The sequence below is a fragment of the Eublepharis macularius genome, chromosome 5, assembly GCF_028583425.1.
Source record: "Eublepharis macularius isolate TG4126 chromosome 5, MPM_Emac_v1.0, whole genome shotgun sequence".
Classification (NCBI taxonomy): Eukaryota; Metazoa; Chordata; class Lepidosauria; order Squamata; family Eublepharidae; genus Eublepharis; species Eublepharis macularius.
This window is the reverse complement of record NC_072794.1, coordinates 17,907,454-17,924,046: the sequence shown is the minus strand read 5'-3', so window position 1 is coordinate 17,924,046 and position 16,593 is coordinate 17,907,454. Positions and strand designations below refer to the sequence as shown.

General features: G+C 44.4%; 1 protein-coding gene across 2 annotated transcripts in view; it reads left to right on the top strand.

Moving 5' to 3' along the window:
* Positions 1-8,880: 8,880 nt before the first annotated feature.
* Positions 8,881-16,593, top strand: part of ELAVL1 (ELAV like RNA binding protein 1) — a 29,327-nt gene continuing 21,614 nt past the window's right edge. For both annotated transcript variants that reach the window (XM_054979097.1, XM_054979098.1), the window contains exon 1: positions 8,881-9,057. The gene's annotated coding sequence lies outside the window, so the exon portion shown is untranslated. The remainder of the gene's footprint in view (positions 9,058-16,593) is intronic.

Genomic DNA, 16,593 nt, shown 5'->3' with positions numbered 1-16,593 from the left:
CTCTGGTCTCCTTCAATCTCTATGGACTCTGAATTCCCATCAACGTAGACCCGCGAGATTTTGGAGAGGGGGGGGGAAATACCCTGCTAGATTTAAAAATGAAGAGCCTCGTAGCTGCTCCGCGCATGCTCCTTCTAGAGAACAACCTTTTTTTTTTAAAGGGAAGTGAACCGACGAAAAGGGATCGAATTTAAATGCCTAGTCTCCATGGCAACAGCGAGGCGGGAGGAAAATCGGCCAGAGGAAAATGCCTGGGGGGAGGGTAGCGAACTGACCTAGTAACAGCAGAATGGTGACGTCATTCCGCGCCTTAAATGTATTGTATTTATTACTGCATTCGTAAAATGCCGGAAACCACATTTTTTTTTAAAAAACACCAATTTTATGATTTCTGCATTTTGTTCTGATTTCCCTGACTATTCAAAACAGGGATGTTTTAGGAGGGCATTTTTATAAAGGGGTTAGGATAATTTAATGCAACAGCCGAGGAGGTCGCTTTTATAAGCGAATAGGAGCAATGTTTATTGCATGTATCACCGCGCTTTCACTGCATTGTCTTGTAACGTTCATCATCATTTATAGTCTGCCTTTCTCATTGAGATCCAAGACAGATTACACAGTGAAAGTGAAAATGCACTATAGTCAACGGCAGGACATTGACTGAGCAAAGAGCAAAATGATCAACAATTAGGAGGCAGGCCATTCCATAGGGTGGGGGCTATCACTGAGAAGGCAGATGTGCAGGAAGCTGTTGATTTTGCGCAACTGAAGGGCAGTTTCTGCAGAAGGCCCTGTCCTAGGGCTCCCAGATCCCTATATCCTGCTGGTGGGAGGTGGGGGACCTGGGACGTACTCGGTGACGTTTCCTCATGCACATGCAAAGCTTGTGTGCATACACTCCCAGAGATATGTGATGGCATCACTTCCAGAACTGCCATCATGCTGGCCACGGATGTACTTCTGCACTTTGCGCTGGGCTAACTCTGGCCTGTTTGGGGCTGAAATGGAGCACGTCCACAGTCAGCGTGATGTTGTCACATCAGGAAGTTTATCACGCCCCACTGGGAGTGTGCCCACTGTGCGCTTTCCAGATTGCCTGCCAGTGGTGGGCAATCACCGGGAGGGTTGCCATCTCCTGCCAATTGTCAGCGACTGGTGGGCAACCGAGCAAATGCCACCAGTGGGCAATTGGTAAGCCTACCCTGTCCAGAGGAGTGAAGCTGCCGTTGCAGAACATAGGGGAACGTGATGGGCTTTGAATGTAGTAGTCATGACCTTGGATTCAGCCTAGTAACTGATGGGAAGTCAATGGAGCGACTGTACAATGGGGATGATATGCATGCTCCATCCGCTAGGGTCAGATGGACGCCATCAAAAGCGAGGAGTACAACGTCCTTTAAAACCTCTGCCTCCTCAGCCAATATCACTGCTGTCTTTCCTGGGTTCAGTTTCAATTTGTTAACTTTCAGCCATTTGATCGCAACTGTCAGGAAGCAACCAAAGATCTCTACTACATCCCACAGCGATCTGGATAGTGAGATATAGAACTGGGTGCCATCTGCATATTAATGGCATCTAATTCCATGGCTGGAGTTGCCAAGTGACCAGTTTTCCCCTGGATAGTCTGTTTTTTTATGGGGCTGTCCGGAGAAAAAGCATTTAAAATACCAGACGTATAAATGTCTGGTATTTTTGCTCATGGGAGAGGAGCAGCTGGTGGCTAGCTTGCAGGAGCTGACAGCAGTACCAGCAGGCCTTCCTGTGCTGCGATTGCCTCTACTCCCTCCCCTCTGGGGGTGTGGCTGGTAGGCCTGTCCAGCCACCTGCTTCAACCTGGAGAAGTGCTCAGCAATCAAAGCACTTAGCCAGCCTAGCCTCCTCCTGCACCTGGGAAGTAGCAGGCCTGCTCATCCCCCGGAGCGCTGGAGAAGCCCCCAGCTGGCAAAGTGCTGGGCAAGAATGCCCAGCTGCCAGGGCAGCAATGACATCGCTGAAATGTCTTCATACAAGAGTCAGAAGTGACTATTGGAGTAAGGGGGCCCTGTCTTTTTAAAGGGGGGAGGCCATCTTACAATCCTATCCATGCTAGGGATCTCATTCCTCTGGTGGGGGCAGGGGATTCCCCACTTTCAACTTTTGCGCCCCACCACCACTTACCTGGCCAGCTGGGGGAATGGTGTGGGAATGGGCCGCCCGGTCACGCCTCTGAGGGTGACATCATTGCACTGCCCCGAGAGCACTCCCATGGTGAAGCGCATGCGTGTCCCCACGCCTGCACAATAACGTAATGGGAAGGCCAGAAAGGTAAACACCAGGTCCCCTGCCTCCTGCCTGGAAGCTAGGGGGACCTGGTAACCCTAATCTAGAGCTACAAATTATTTCTCCTGAAGACTTTAAATGGAGATTGAATAACATGGATAATATTGCACCCTCGCAAGATAATTGCTATTCTGGAGGTAGCTGGTCTCCAACATCAACACTTTGAGTCTGTTCCATGAGAAACAATTTAAACCAATTCAAAACACATCACTTGATACCCATTTCTGTCTCCAATCCTCATCCTGTTATGTTGTTGATTAGATAGCTCCTCATCATATTGATTGTAGTGACTTACATTATGTAATCCACCTTGAAACTAAATGAGAAAGGCAGACTATAAATTACATACATAAATAATGGTGACCGCATGAACTAAATGACATATATATCTGTAGTAGTAACAGGTAAGTATTGAGAATAGGCTTGTGATAGATGGTGTGTGCATAGCAAAACCTCTAGGAATATTTGAACCAAAAGTTGGGATACATATTTATTTTTGTGGCAAATCTGAATATTTTAAAATTTTGTCTGCACTGTTCTGAACTATTTTGTCTGCACTATTCTGAAATTGTTACCCTACTGCATGGTTTACTGTAGGTCGTTGCTGTCTGATTAAATTGTCTTTTATATTTTGTAATCCACCTTGAGTCCTGGCTAGAAAGGTGGGCTACAAATATAGTAAAATAAAATTAAAAAATAAATATACATATATAGATACATTCATTTGACTGTTGATGTGTGCCTGATGGCTGAAGTGGTTTACATTTCCACAGTAGCTGATAGGAAAAATGGACCATCTGCAATGGCCACACCTTATGAGAGAACACATTACAAAAGCTTGGTGCACTGCTCTTAGATAGTTGTTTATGATTTTAATGTATAATGTTTTCCTTTTGTTGTTAGCTGCCCTGAGCCCGTTCACAGCGAGGGTGGGTTATAAATGTGATAAAATAAATAAATAAGTGCATAAGTACTGATTCATTGGGTTATTCCTGCTCTCTAATGAGACAGGCAAGTAACACTCATAATGCAAATAAAACCAATCTTTCAACTAATTCATTTTAGTACATAGACTTGCAAATATTGGTACTGACAAGCACTATCATGGAAGAGGGATTCTCACTTTTTTCTCCTGCCGGAGAGAATGCTTCTTCTAAGATTGCGCCTACTTCGACAATATCTATGCCAGCAAATAAAGTATTACAGAGAAGAAAATGTATTCAGATTTACACTCGGCCTTTCCCTTTTTAGTTTTTTGGAAAGTCTGAGAACTTGACTATTCTGAAGGGCTTTTTGTGACCGCCTCTGACCAAGGAATTTTTTAAAAACTGAAATACACTTTTGTTTTAATTCTCTGTTAGCCACCCCAGAAGGGCAGGACGTAAATATTTAAAACAAATCAAATGTATATTTAATCAGTTAATCAATTAACACAGACTCAGCTAGAGTTTGTTCAGTTCAGTGATGGCTGCAGTTAAAACTTTAGTTTATTTATTATTTATTTTATGTCATTTTTATTCCGCCTTAATCCAGCTGACTATATTAATTCTCTGGAGGGGGAACATTAATTCATGGAGAATTGAGCTCATGTTCTATTTACTTATTTATTTTGGTTCCATCCTATTGCTGTCTAGGGAATGATGACTCTTAAGAGGGCTTCCTTTTCCTCCCAACAATAGAAAATAACTTTTTTAATGTTTGGCTTTCAATTCTTTTCACAACTGAATTTGTTAGCTCTTATCGCAGAGATCTTGAGAAACCTGTATATTTATTTAAATGTTATTTTTTTTCTTTTCTATGTTTTTCTCTCACAGTTATTTTTATTTTAAGCCTTGTAAGATTAAGTAGCCATCAATAATTGAAAAAAATGATGACCAATTAATCAGGTAATGGTTCATTTAATCAGGGCAGCCTCCCACACATTTTGTGATGCCCATCAAATTGTTTTGTAGAAAGTGAGAGGGGCTAGGTAGGGCTTTTTCCCGGAACACTCTCTAACCAGCTACTGAGGATTTATCCAAAAACTGATGCAGCAGCAGCTGCCACTTCATCACAAAAACATTTACTGTGTGTGTGGCAAATTGGGGCCTTTCCTCCCACTGGTAAACCCCGCTCTGCCTACCCCTCCTTTTTCACCTCTGGCCAGGCACCTGAAGGGGCTTTCTCCTGTCTCCGGGTAGTTGCTGCCACCACTGTCCCTGTAGTGGGTCCTGGTTAGGCGGGACAGCCTCCTAACCTCCCTCCTCTGCTAGTGGGCCCAAGTGGTTGGGGGACTATGTGGAACAGAAGATCTTTCTTCCTTCATAAATTCCAAAAATCATTTATTTAACTTCTAACTATACACAGGCAAATATACAGTGAACGGAAGGAATAATACAACATAAAAAGAAACCCCTACTCTCTCTCTCTCTCTCTGCTTCTCTATACTCATGCCCTAATTAGATGTTGCGTAAGGCAGGCACGATCCTTTGATACCTAGGGTTACATTAGATCTACATCTCCTCTCAGAGCCATCTCTCCCTCAACTCCATTCACCAACTGTTACCTTCCAACTCCCCTTCACCAACTGACTCGCTCTCCCTCCAATCACATTCTATTCTGGAACTGGCCCCTCCCTCCTGTAGCACCTAGAAAGTTAAATTCACCAACAGAATGGCGTTCCTCCACACCTCCCCCTCCTTAGATTCTGAGCCAGAGAGGTATCCTCATTCAGGTAGAAGCCCGTAGCAGAATCCAAGTAGCCTGAGAGAAACCCAATAACAATACATAACATTTGTAATGATCAGGAAGTTTCCCCAACTTACAAAGTCTAACACCCTAAGTGTCCATGTTCGTTCTGGACAGAAAGTCTGCAATCACATTATGACATCCAACAATGTGCTCAATTTTGAAGTTTTATTCCTCTAGGACCACCTCTGCAATTTCGAATTGGTGTTCCTCGTGGTGTGTAACCATTGCAAGGAGGAACGGTCAGTTAAGAGGGTGAACTCTTGTCCCCACAAATATGGCTGAAGTTTGTCCACAGCCCAAACAACTGCCAGACATTCCTTCTGCACTGAGGACAGGTTCTTCTCTCTGGGAATAAGTTACCTACTCAGGTAGGCCACAGGATGTTTGGTTCCGCCCCAGTCCTGCATTAGAACAGCCCCAATCCCATAGTCTGAAGCATCTGTGGTAGCAATGAACCTTTTATCAAAATCAGGGGCTATTAGTAGGGGTGTGCGCTTTGGGAATCCAATTTGAGTAAAATACCCAAATCGGACCTGATCCAGAAAGCTTCGAGATTGCCGAACCGTGGCCAGCATGCTGGCCCCGAGGTGGCAGGGAGCATGCTGGCCACTATTCGGAAATCCCGAAGCAAAGCTTCCAAAGCATTCGTAATGCTTCGGGAAAGTTAGAGTTTAAATGCCCATTTCCCTGCCACTGCAAGCAGCAGGAAAAGGAGCATTTAAAGCCCTGAATCAGCTGCTTGTCGGGGGCTTCCCCAACGAGCAGCAGAGGTCGGGCACCGCTGTCAGGGCCAGGAAACTCCTTGGCCCCGTCAGGGGTGGGCGAAGGAGGCGGCGGGGATGCTGCAGGCTCAAGCCTGCACCTCCCCGCCGGCACTCCATTTGCCTGCCAATGTCGGGGCCAAGGAGCTCCTCGGCCCTGACATGGGCAGGCAAAGGAGGCAGCAGGGATGTTGCAGGCTTAAGCCTGCACCTCCCCTCACCAGGCACTCCGTTCGCCTGCTAATGTCAGGGCCAAGGAGCTCCTCGGCCCCAACACCGGCAGGCGAAGGAAGCTGCAGGGATGCTGCAGGCTTAAGCCTGCACCTTCCCCCGCCAGGCGCTCCGTTCGCCTGCCGATGTCGGAGCCAAGGAACTCCTCAGCCCCAACACCAACAGGTGAACGAGGTGGCAAGGAGCTCCTCAGCCCCGACACTTGCGGGCGAACAAGGCGGCGGGAAGGCTGCAGGCTTAAGCCTGCACCTCTCCCCGCCAGTGCTCCGTTCACCTGCCAAGGTCGAGGCAGAGGAGCTCCTCGGCCCCAACACTGGCGGGCAAAGGAGGCAGCAGGGATGCTGCAGGCTTAAGTGTGCACCTTCCCCCAGGTGCTCTGTTCGCCCACCGATGTCACCTGAGGAACTCCTCAGCCCCAACACCGGCGGGCGAACAAGGCGGTTGGGAGGCTGCAGGCTTAAGCATGCACCTCCTCCCGCCAGGCACTCCATTTGCCCGACACTGGCAGGCAAACAAGTCAGCGGGGAAGCTGCAGGCTTAAGCATGCACCTCCCCACTGGGCGCTCTGCAGCCGAGCAAAGGTAAGTGGGGGGGGGGCTGGGGGCTTTCGGGTTTTTAAAGGGCCCTGCTGCTTGCAAGTGGCAGGACAGGGCCCTTTAAACTACCAGCTGGAAGGTGGCAGGGGGGAATCCCCCCTGCCTCCTGCCAGCTGATAGGGAGGGGGACTAAGTGGGGAGGGTTGGGAGTGGAGTGGATGGGGTTGCTGGAAAACCCAGCCCCCTGAATCACTTTGGAATGCTCCAAATCTTTACGGAGCATTCTGAAGCTATTCAAATACCCGAATCCGGAGCGGCTTACCACTTCAGGTTTTGTGTATTTACGGATGTTTTTCCTGCTTCGGGTAAACGCGAAGCAGGAAATCCGAATATTACCAGCGTGCATATCCCTAGCTCTGAGTACCAGCATAGAGACCAGAGCTGCCTTCAGCCACTCAAAAGCCACCTGACAGCTAGGAGTCCAAGCCACCTTGTCTGGTGATGGTTTCCAGGTGAGAGAGGTGAGTGGGTCTGCAAACGCTCCAAAATTTGGGACAAACCATCTGTAGTAGTTTGCCAGTCCTAAGAAGGCTCTGACCTGCCTTTTAGTCTTTGGAGTCTCCCACTTTTGAATAGCCTCCACCTTGTCCCACATTGGGGTGATTCTCCCACTCCCCACCTTATGTCCAAGGTTCACCACCTCTGGCATTCCAAATTGGCATTTGTTCAGCTTGATAGTGAGGCCTACTCTCTCTGCTTCTCTATACTCATGCCCTAATTAGATGTTCTGTAGGGCAGGCACAATCCTTTGATACCTGCGGTTACATTAGATCTTCATCTCCACTCAGAGCCATCTCTCTCTCAACTCTAGCCACCAACTGTCAACTTCCAACTCCCCTCCACCAACTGACTCGCTCTCCCTCCAATCACATTCTACTCCAGAACTGGCCCCTCCCTCCTGTAGCACCTAGAAAGTTAAATTCACCAACAGAATGGTGTTTCTCCAGTGTGATTGAAGGTAAACTGTGTATATGCATGGACATATTTTCAAACTGTATGTTCATTTTAAAAGGAGTTACGTTAAGCAGTTTTTGCCTGAAATGTTGACGTTACTATTAGAATCATTCATAATCTCACTTCTTTTATGTTTAATAGCTGGCTCTGCCTCACTGTAGCTCCCATTTTGTGGCTGGCTTCGCCTCCTACACCTACCATTTTGCAGTTGTCCTCATCACTCTTTGTCAGAATTCCAAAGGTGCCCACAAGCTTAAAAAGATTGGGGACCCCTGAGTGAATGGATTAGTTCTCAGTTGCTCTAAAAATGAGATGCCCAATGAATTGGTCTGTTCACACTTCAACCAATCCATCCATTATTAAAGGTCTAGAAAGGGAAATAACCCATTAAAAATCATTCAGTTAACTGGGTGTCTCATTCTGGATCCAAAAAGTGAATTCACTAACTGGTCAGTTAATTATGCAATTGAGCAGTTCTTAATGGGTTTGGTCAACAGACCAATTAACTGGTCAGTTTAATTATCTGGCAAGGAAGTAATTAATGATGAGCAGGATTAGGTTACAAAGGAAAAGTGAACAATTAATGTTAAATATGCAATTAGGGCAGATAACCTTAACTGAACATTTAATTATACTATTGGTTGAATGAGTTATTTTGTGGGTTCAAAAAGGCAAGATTAATTCTTGCATAGATTTACTGTTCAGTTAATTGGTTGGTCCCACATGAATCAGTAAAAATATTCAATTAACGCAGATTGACTTAATTGGTCATCTGTCTCAAGAACTAACTCATTAATTCTACCTGGAGCATACTAATCTTCTTGTGAAAGACCAATTAACTAATTAATTTTTATGTTAATTGTTCAGTTAATCAGGCATTCCTTAACGGCTTTGAAAGGCTGAATTTTTTAAAAGGGGGGACTTTTGTTAAGCCTGACTTTAAAAAAAAAAACCTGTGACAAAAGGTATTAACGACCAATAGCGTCTGAAGCAAACTTGGCTCCACCCACAGAGCCAAAAGAGCAAGACAAGTTGCCCGGCCGGGTGAGGCGACGTCAAACGTCGCCGCACATGCGCCATGAGCAGAATGGGGGACGGTGACGGAGCCAAGGCGGCCATAGGCAGCCCCGCCCTTTTCTCCCCCTCTTTCTACCACCCACAAGCGCTCGCGCGCTCCCTCCTTGATGGACGCGACTCCCTTCCAATGGGCTCCGAAGACGACGCGATCCGGGGCCAATAGGCGACGGCGGGCGGGAGCAGCGAAGAGGCGTGACCACTCGGCGCCTCAGCCCTCCCTCCTCCTCCTCCTGCTGCTGCTGTTTGAGGGAGCGGAGCGGCTCGTTTGTGCGGACAGGCGAAGGGGCACCGATTCCTTTTCCCCTCCCGGCCAGTCGCCCCGTCCCTCCCCGCCCGCCTTCCTCCTTCTCCCCCCCCTCCCCCTTGCCGGAGCTCCAGCCTATCTTCAGGTGAGGCAACGAGGCACCGCCGAGGCCGTTGGACAAGGCCGCTACAGCCAAGAGCCACAGAGGCGGCCTGCCGGGCCTGTGACGCAGAGGGGGCGTGGCCGAAGCAGGTCGCGCGCGCTGAGGGGAGGGGGCCCGCTTGGGGGTTCCGGAGGGGGTGGGGCCTGAGCCTTTGTTGGCCAGGGGACGGGGCCGATCTGGTGCGTCAAGGGCGGGGGGCGACGAAGGAAGCAGCAGCATTGGAACCATTGATGCTAAGCAGGGAGCCTAGCCGGGGAGGGAGGCGATAGGTTTGTGGCTGTCCATAAACCACTAGTCCTCTAAGGTGGGGCTGTTGTTCCTCTTACTGATGGATGGGGAAAAAATGGACACGTTAGCCTAAGGCCGTCTGACACAGTAATAATAATAAATAATGTTTAAATAACTGGGACAAGCAATTTGAAGTGGATTTTGTCAGGCTTTTGTGAGCCATCTCGAGTGGCTCGATGGAGAGATGAGATAATCTTTTGTTAGATGGACGGCAGATGTACTTTTTTAAGGTTCCGTGTTGGTCTGTAACAGAAGAGCAGGATTTGGGTCTAGTTGCATCTTAGAGACCAACTAGATTTCTAGGGTATGAGTTTTGAGAGGCATATCGGATGAAGGGAGCTTTAACTCTCGAAAGCTCACATCCTGGAAATTTAGTTGGTCTTTAAGGTGCTGCTGGATCCAAAGCTTGCAATGCTTTTAGAAAGTTCAAAGTACATCATATGGATGCACATATGGATGTTGAGGGAATCCTTGGATCAAGATGGGGCAGTGTTGCCCTTTCTATAAGTGGAGCAATTGCCTGACAGGAGGAAACAGGCTCAATTGCCTATAGAGATAGGAGCAATTGCCTGAATTTCTATTAGTATTACCAGTAGCTTTTATTTAGAGGGTTCAAAGCACATCCCATGTACATGATCTGAAAAGTGGGCCAGGGTTGCTTTTTATGTCTGTGGGTGAAAAGATAGGGATGTCAGCCTAGCACCATCTGGCTCATTAGTGCGTGCGTGCGTGTGTGCTGTCAAATTGCAACCAACTCATGGCAACCCCAGCAAGGGGCTTTCAAGACAAGTGAGAAGCAGAGGTAGTTTGCCTTCTGCAGAGTCTTCTTTGGTGGTTGCCCATCCAAGTTTTAATCCTGCTTAGCTTCTGAGATCTGATGAGATGGGGCTATTCCATGCCATCTTCCCTCCCCTGGCTTATTAGTAGTACTGGAAAAATGAACATTTATGTAACTCATGCAACCAACCTATGTATGGGGAAGTGATCTTTGGAAAAGATGCTCTGTGAAGTGGGATACATCTGCTCTTCCTGTAAGTACGGGATAGGAGAGAAGTTGAGATAAGCGGTTTTTGTCACTACTGTTAGCAATACTTGGCATTCATGAAACTTTACTGGAGGGTTCAGCTGTCATTACATGCTCACTGTCTCATGGTGGACTTCAAAATAGCTGCCCTGTAAGATAAGATGTTGCCTTTTTATGTCTGGGAATGGGTAGTGTGCCCTGCTGCCAAAAGCTTCATTGAAACCACCACTAATATCATTAGTGTGAATGTAGTTTTCATAGACTGTTCAAAGAACCTCAGGTGTGCATTGCAACACGTTAAAAGTGAACTCGTGATAAAGTAGTAAAGAGTCCAGTAGCACGTTTAAGACTAACCAACTTTATTGTAGCATAAGCTTTCGAGAACCACAGCTCTCTTCATCAGATGCAAGAGCTGTGGTTCTCAAAATCTTATGCTACAATAAATTGGTTAAACTTAAAGGTGCTACTGGACTCTACTATTTTGCAACAACAGACTAACATGGCTTACTCTTCTGGATCTGTCACAATAAAGTGACAAATACAAATATCTGCCATGGTATATCTGTTAATCTTTGAAAGCTACCAGATTTCCTTGTTTTGATTGCAACAGACTAACATATCTAACAACATCCTTGTAACAACAGCCCTGTAAAGCAGAGCATTATTCTTGCATCATGGAAGGGGCGACTTCAATGGCTTTTGCGTAAAGCTTCATTGCTCGTTATTATTGTTACCCTAGCAAATTATTATTAATGCACTTTCACCTTCTTCTGCAAGTGACATGGTTCCTCCCTCCACACATACTTTATTCTCACAATAATCCTCCAAGATAGGTTATGCTAAGAGAGATTAAGTCCAAGTTAATTCACAGTGCAGCCCTAAACAGGATCAGTGAATTTTGAATTGTGTATCTGGTTAGAAATGGCATTGTCAGTGAGCTGGCTACATGAGGGTTAGAATCAAGGTCCTAGTCCTTCTGGGACACCCTGACCATTACACTGCTAAATTACTCTCAGATTAATTATTATTAGATAGTTATATCTGTACTGTTATCTCTGTTAGGTACTCAGTTTACTCAACTTCTTTATGAGCAGGTCAGTGAACCAGTATTCACCAAGTAGGGTTTAATGTGTGCTTGAGGTTCTCTCAGGTATGTAGGAAAATCAACATTGTAAGCTTCAACAAGCAAACAAAACTAAAATGGTCGGTTGAGAAATGAGAGTTTTTTTACCGCTCAGAGATTTGGCCAATTGACCTATCACACACAGATTGAGTGTTTTTAAAGTATTTATTTAGAGCAATCCAAATAATACTTCCATAATCAATAGGCTTAATTTGCAATAGTTAAGACAAACAAATACCTGTGGTGGTGCAGCAGTGTCCATAAGTTTTCATATAATTAGAGTTACTGTAACAGTGTTAAGTAAGGCACCAACTCTTAATCAGTAACTCCAGAATCAGCCTATAACTACACTTCATTTAAAAAAATACAATTAAAACAAAGTTTTAAAACTCTTAAAAGCATACTTAGATGCACCTATAATTAGAACTGATAGGCAGTAGGGGAGAAGCCTTGCTTTTCTGTGATGTCTTTCCCTCACTGTTCCAGGACTGTAGGGCAAGCAGCCCTCACCCTTGCTAGGAATGAAATAGAAAGTGGGAGCTGCCCCCTGCACAGGAGCCTTCTTGCTTTCATGCAATATTTGACTAGTCCAGTGGTCAGTGGATTGACACCGCCTCCCATGTGGCACTGAACACTTAAACTTGTATTCCATCTTTCCAATTTTAGCTCAAGGCCACTTACAGGCCAAGGCCACTTAAATCCTTAACAGAGTTGTAAGGCTCTATTCCAAATTTATTGTTTTAAATAATAGACTTACTAGAATTGGCAGCAAATTGGCATATTAGAGCTCCTAATCTTGGAGGAGAAGATATGGTTGGCGGGGGGGTGGAGGGAGACTTCTCAACTGAGTCTCAACTCTGCTATAATGGAAGGCTGCCTGGCTGCTTTCTATCCCCTGTCCCCATCAGTGGCTGTTGAGAGCCCCTTCCCTCCATTTTCCATTTGAAGCTGTATCCAGCAGGATGGAAGAACCTCTTTGTAAAGTTCTAACTATGTCATGTGTGCAATCCATATAGTTTTCTCCTACTTTCCTCAAAGGAGATCAGGGCAGCATGCATTGTTCTGTCTGCCTCATCTCCCCACCCCCCAATAATCCTGTGAGGGAGGTCAGGCTGACTGTCCAATGGTCATGCATGCTTGATGACTGACTGGAGATTTGAACTTCAAGGTCCTAGGCCAATAGTCTAACCATTATACCATATTGGCTATCTTGAGTTAATCTTTATAGCAATTGCCCTGTAAAGGAGTTCATTGTTGTTCATCTTTTATATGTAGAATGGTCAGGGAAAGTACTGAGTTATGAGCCATCATTATGGCATTTAGCTTTCTGGAGAATTTGATCAAATTGTGATAAAAGAAATATTAAATGGCATGCATATAAACCATCTCTTGAAACGACCCCTTTCGCTGTTCCCATGACTGCCAATAGCAGAAAACTGCAGGGTTGTTCCCCTTGGGAGGTCATCAGGGGTCATTTTGTAGAAAAAGAGCTGGAGGAACTCATTAGCATAATTTATTAGCATAACATTTTAGCATATGCCACACCCTTGACATAACCTATCCTAGCTGTTTTGGACCCAATCCTGACCATTCAGGGCCGAAATGGGGCCCAAAATGGCAAAAGGGCTGAAAATGGCCAAAAAGGAGCCCCAAATGGTTAGGATCGGGCTGCTGCTGATCGGGAGAGTGATCTACCACCTGTCAGAGGCCCGATCCGGGCCGTTTCGGCCCCAATCCCAGCCAAAACAGGCCCCCAAATGGCTGACAGTTGGGGTGTAGCCGCCTGACATGTGACCTCTTTGGAGAACTGCCGGAACTGTGTTCCTGCGCGTTCCCCCTCAAAATGAGCCCTGGGGGTCATACTGTACCTGTCGCCCCAGGTTTCCAGACTTTTCAGCTGATAATGTCAACAGAGAACTTGAATTTGATGATAGAAGCGTCCTAGATAAATCATTTTTAAAATTGCTAAGCATGGAACAATTTTGGGTGTGCAGAAGGTATTCTGTAGCCAGGGACCAGAATCCAGCCTGGGGTTAAGTAGCCTATTTTAAAAGGTCAGCTTTCAGTTTTATATCCACTCAGGAAGCTGTAATCTGAAAGCCCCTTAAAAACAGTGGTACACAGAAAATCACCAGCTTTGTCAAGAGTTGTTCAGCTTGCAAACTGGATGGTTATAAGCTCTCTTCCAGTACAGGCACTTTGCTTATATATTTATTGCTGGTGTTGACTGGCTGGAGCCCAGAAGCTGGGTGACTTGGACACATGGAAACCTCCAAAATGCCACCAGTTTGAAACTCGTCCCATGTTCCAGCCCTGATGGCAGCTGAACTCTGCTTCTCCAAGTCTGATAGCTGAGGCTATACTCTTCTTGTTCTCAAGGATGTATATCTAGCAGTGTCACGGTGAATATTTGTGTAGATGATTCTTCTTTGAAGCAGCCAGCCGCCTCATAGCAAAGAAGATAGCTGCGGGTTTGAGGGAGTGCAATGTGTGCAGGTTTGTGTGGGATGTGCAGAACAATTGTTTGCTGAGAACATAACATAATGGATAGCATGTCTGTGCTTTCTAAGAGTGTAAACACTATTAAGCATTAAAGATGTTTGCTAGAATGGGTTGGATAGGCCTTCTAGGAGCAATGGAAACCATATATCTCTTACACCCCAATCCTAAGAAGAGTTACTCCAGTCTAAACCCATTGATTTCAATAGTAACTTTGCTTAGGGTTGCACTGTTAGTCAACATTTTTGATTGTAGAAGGAATGTTGTGGCTAATGTTTGGTCCCCCTCCCCATTTTATTCATTATTTTATTTCTAAAAAAGTGACTTTCTACTTTTTGCTGTCAAATTGATAATCAGCCCCTCACTTTGTAAAGAAAAGAGATGTTAGATTTGTGGCAACATATAATTTAGTTCCCACTGCTGTTGAGTCTGCAAGGCAAAAAAATGCTCACCCCAAATTGCTCTTCATTGTTTAGTTTTCTTGTTATTGCATAATTTCAGATTTGCTTTTTGTAAGCCAGTACAAGTGGTTGCCTTTCCCATAGGTCTAGAAAATTATTTCCAATTTTGGTAGCCAGCATAGAACTTTATCGATTTGTGCAGGGCAGATAATCATGCCCTTATTTATTAAGAACATTTTAATGCTAACTTACCATGGGAACCTGTGCAAAGCAGCTTACAAAGTAAAATAAAAACATTAAAAGTTGTTAATTAAAACGCAGCATTAATGTACAGCATCAGACGTTCACAAGAAATTTATTTGTGGATGATGTGATAATTTATCTGACGGTTCCAAAATATAATTTCAAGGAACTATTTAAGATATTGAAAGATTATAGTAAAGTCTCTGGATATGAAATAAATTTTGAAAAAAACTGAAGCTTTTACATTCTATGTTGATGTATCACTTTTTGAAGAGAACTCTGTTTCCAAAAAATAGGATTAATAGCAGAGCATTTAGGTATTTGGGAATTATGATATCTAAAGATCTTGTGAAGCTATCTGATCTGGGGATACAGAAAGATTATAAACTTGGTATTCCTAAAATTGATATTCTTGTTCAATAATATTCCAGCATGTGTCCCAGATAAAACTCTTGAGAGAATGTCAAGAGCTTGAGAATAGTATTATATAGAACAATAAAAGAGTTAAAATGAAATCAGCCCAAGTGGTTTGGAAACAAAGAGGATCTCTGATTCCAGATATTAAAAATTATTATATTTCTGTGAAGCTATCTTGGATCAAGGAAAGGTTTAGACTAGAAGATGATAGATCCTTCTTAACTGTTGAAAGTACCTTTGTTAAGGTGCATTTATATGCATGGGTATGGTTAAGGAATGCAGAAAGGAAGAAATTCTGTAAAGGAGATAACATAATGATTTAAGATTACTTTGGAATAACTTGAGAAGTAGAATTGCCTCAGCTACCTCCCCATTCGCATCAGCAGTGAGGGAAAGGAGCATAATTGCATATCAGAATTATATGCAAATAGATATATGGGAAAAGCTAGTTTTGTTTGTGGTAAGGATTTGGTAAATGAGAGCATGATTGTCCTTATGAGACCATAAGGTTAACTAGCAAGATTGCTGTTAGTATGTTTAGTCATTTACAGATTAAAAGTTGTTTCCTTTCTTAAGAAGACATTGATTAAGAGAGTTTCACAATATGAAGATGGGTTAGTGTTAAAAATAAACATGGTCTTTAGTCTAAATTATGTATCTTGCTGTTAGACTCAGAAGAAGTTGTCAAAAGTCATGAGCCAAGGTGATTCGATTGTTTAGAATATGTGTTGGGTCACAATGTTTGGAAGTATATGTACTTGGAGGGATCATTGTTTTCAGTCGGCTTACAACTAAAAGAAAATTGTTATAAAATAATACATCAATGACATTTATAATCTTCAACATTATCAAAAATATATTCAAATCTTTCAGGTGCATGCACATTGATACTGATCTAAGGATGATGGAAAGTGCCATCAAGTCATATCTGACTTATGGCGACCCCTGGTGAGGTTTTCATGGCAAGAGACTAACGGAAGTGGTTTGCCATTGCCTAACTCTGCAACCCTGGTCTTCGTTGGAGGTCATTGGAGGTCTCCCATTCAGTTACTAACCAAGGCCGACCCTGCTTATCTTCTGCGATCTGAGAAGATTGGGTTTGCCTGGGCTATCCAGGTCAGATTTTTGGTCTAAGGATAAAGCTGACGTTTTCCACATGCAGTGGTTATGCGAATATGCCCAGAAATACTGGGAAATGGTAGCTGTTAAAATATTAAAGGTGTTAGGAGTCATATTATCCTAGGCCTCTGAGATTTTTTAAATTGAATTATGACAAAATGTTAGATTTAATGGCACAGGAAATGGTTAAATTTTTGTTAACAACTGCAAGACTGGTATTGGATGGTTTTTCTTGGGGGTGGGGTTTTTGTTTTTTTTTTTTTTGCATCATCTCATTGAGGTGGTGAACTAGGCCTTTCTGTATGTTGGTTTCTGTTCTTCCTTTTCAAGCCATGAATGATTAACACTGTGGCTCCGTGGCAGAGTATCTTGGGATGCAAAAGGCCCCAGGTTCAATCCCCAGC